Source organism: Saccostrea cucullata, unplaced genomic scaffold (assembly GCF_032062105.1).
Source record: "Saccostrea cucullata isolate Sc308-1 unplaced genomic scaffold, CSIRO_AGI_Scuc_v1 ctg382, whole genome shotgun sequence".
Lineage (NCBI taxonomy): Eukaryota > Metazoa > Mollusca > Bivalvia > Ostreida > Ostreidae > Saccostrea > Saccostrea cuccullata.
This window is the reverse complement of record NW_026925758.1, coordinates 434,934-438,044: the sequence shown is the minus strand read 5'-3', so window position 1 is coordinate 438,044 and position 3,111 is coordinate 434,934. Positions and strand designations below refer to the sequence as shown.

General features: G+C 30.5%; 1 protein-coding gene across 1 annotated transcript in view; it reads left to right on the top strand.

Moving 5' to 3' along the window:
* Positions 1-3,111, top strand: part of LOC134269766 (inactive rhomboid protein 1-like) — a 228,453-nt gene that overhangs the window by 183,650 nt on the left and 41,692 nt on the right. The gene's annotated exons all lie outside the window — the stretch shown is intronic.

Below are 3,111 nucleotides of genomic sequence, written 5' to 3'. Positions count from 1 at the left end.
AAATTCAAAAAACTAAAGCAATCAATGTCCTGAAAGAAACATGTGTTTTTAAATTAAGACAAACAATTTTACGCAATACCTTGCGAAAACCCTTGCCAGAATTTCAGCAAAGGAACCGTGTAAGCCAACCCCAGCAGGGGTAAGGGTAATCTCGTTCAGCCATCTAAATCGTGGTTTAAGAGTTTTATTGTTCTGAGATACGCTTTCCAGTGTAAATGTGATTTGTTTATCGCCCAAAAATCACTGAAACATAAAGACTGTTTCATTCTTTACTTTTGAACGGTAATCCAAGAAAACCCTCTTATCCATTTTTTAACATCGTTAACTTTTGTGCTGACAGGTAAGGTTGAAATTGGATTAACCAAATTTTTACTCTATGAACTAGAGTGCAAGTAAATGAACTCAAAATCTTTCACCTCAGTACTCTTTAAACATAAATTGTTTTTAATTAAATTGGTGGTGAGTTTGTTCCCTCGGCAAGCAATGATTGATTCTGGTGTAAGATATTCTAAGATGACTAACTCGTGTATCGGTCTCATTGATCTGATATAGAACGTCTACAACTGTAGATTTCCCTACCCATACAGTTAAACGAAAATAAGAAATACTTAACAATCAACATGATCTACGCAAATTAAAAATTCCTCTTTTTTTATCAGTCGTGTCAATAAATCGCCCTGTTCTCGCCGTCAAGAATGAAATATTATGCAATCCCAAGCTTCACATTTTTACTTTTGTAACTTTAAAATTTTTGTGTGCTTCAGTTTGTCTCGTTTACGAGATTTGGGAGTGGAAAAAAAAACTTTTTCACCAAAAATTTTCTCTTAATTCTTATATTGTAAGTAGATGGTATAGTTCCTTTTTTCTGCAAGTTGTAATCCATCTTATACAGATAGCCCCTTTTCTGCTGGAAAAAATTCTTCAAAATCATTTGTCAGTTATAAATATTTCTAATTTCTCCAACACAGAAGATGGATTTGAATTACCTAACTTAAAGTGGGTTCCTGGACTTTATAAAATTCTTTAAAAACAAAGATATATAGAGGCTTCCAGTAAACGTTTTCCCAAGCCTCTTAATTGCTCTTCATTAAATTAACAAAGGGAATGAGGAAGTTCAACCTTATATTTTAGAAATGTTGTTAGTCAGATTTGGATGCTAAAAGACCCCAAAGAACTTTGTAAAAACTTGAAATCAAAAAATTTGATACCAAAATTAAAAATTTTAAGTTTATGATTTTGATATCCTAAGCAGCTGCTTTTTCAATTAAAAAAAAATGGAACTCATAAATTTATTTACCTTGGCATTGATAATTTGTAAAAGTATTTTCTTAAAAAACAAAATCTTATTGTATAGACAAATACTCTGGTGTTAATATAAAAATTTTTAAGCTTCTGATTGACAGTATCTATGCAGTTTTTGGAGTTTGAGTCTTCCAACAGTCTCAAAAAAATTTAAGTACCAATTGCTCCCTTTAATTTGCAGACCGTTTTGTATTCATATGAAGTAGAATTTATTTGAAACTTTTAACAAGGGAAAGAGGAAAACACTTGTAGTGACCTTAACTCGACATTAACATATATTGAAGACCTATTATATAAAAATCCATTCCTCTGTCTACTTATATCTCCCAGTAAACTTTAAAAAACACAAAGTATGACACATCTGTTTCATAATCAGATATATAACTAGAAAAAGACTTTGATGTTACTCTAACTACAAAACTTTATGATTAACGTGATTACTTTATGTATTCAATCGTCAAATTTTCTCAATATTCCAAAATCATCTGTACATGGTGTTTATGTCTCCTAATTGATTACATAAGCAAGAGAATTCTCTACATATAAACAAATTATTAAACAAGACAAAATAATGACAAACAAGTTGATGGAGCAAGATTATAATAGTCTCATTTAAAGTCATCATTTTGCAAGTTATATGGTCGATATATTTTGTCTGCAAATACAATCTATCAATATCGGTCAGTCAAATCCTTACTAAAGTAGTCATTCTAATTGTTACAGTTTTGAATATTTTTAATATCCCAAACAACCAAAATGAATTTGAATTATGATATCTATATTGGATTCAGAAACAACATCAAATCCTTACAAATAAAGATAAATAGCGGGTTCCAGTAATGTATTCCAAGGAAATTTTGGAAAAATTGGAAATCACACGATTTTACCAAAATCAACAGCTTAAAAACTTACGACTTTTCAACTTTATACACAACTATTCCCCATGATAAATTAAAGTCCAGGCTTTTTGATATCACTGACAGCTGCTTCTTCAATAAAAATGGAATTCGAAAATTTACATACCTTGTCATTGGTCATTTGCAAAATTATTTTGTTTAAAAAAATTCTGAATGTACACACAACAACTTTGAAGTTGATATAAAAAGATGCTTTACCTTCTGGTTGACAATATACATATATATGTGGATTTTGGAGACGTATTTAATCGTCAACTTCCCTTACTTATACCTGCATCACCTGCATGGTACGGGATTTATATCTCCCATATCTTTCAGTTGATTCGATACGCAAGAGCATGCTATACGTATATACAATTTCTTTTAAAAAAAGGGTAAATTATTGACCAGTTGATGAAACACAAATGTCAGCAGTCTCGTTTAAAGCCATCATTTCAGTGTGTAAATAATGACCAAACAAATTAGTAAGAAAATCATCAGTCAGCATTTGACTAAATGATATATTGTATTTGCTGACAAGGTCAGTTCTATCGACTTAATTAAGAACTTACGAAATGATGACTTTAAATGAAGTTGATATTCTTGTTTCATCAACTGGTTTGTCAATAATTTACTTCGTTATAGAAATTGTACATATGCAGAGTATGCTTTTGAGTATCGAATAATTTGAAAGATATAAACTCCGTATGCAGGTGATGAAGGTACATGTATATTGCTGCATAAATAATGGAAGTTTACGATTGAAAAATTAAAGTCATCACGTTTACCATAGACTTTAATTGCTGGATTACCATTAACGTCTTTTTCAAGTAAACAAATATATATATAAGATTACATTAATGAATACTAGTACATAAGGTCATGGTGTGGGCTCTAAAGTAGCAGAGTAAGG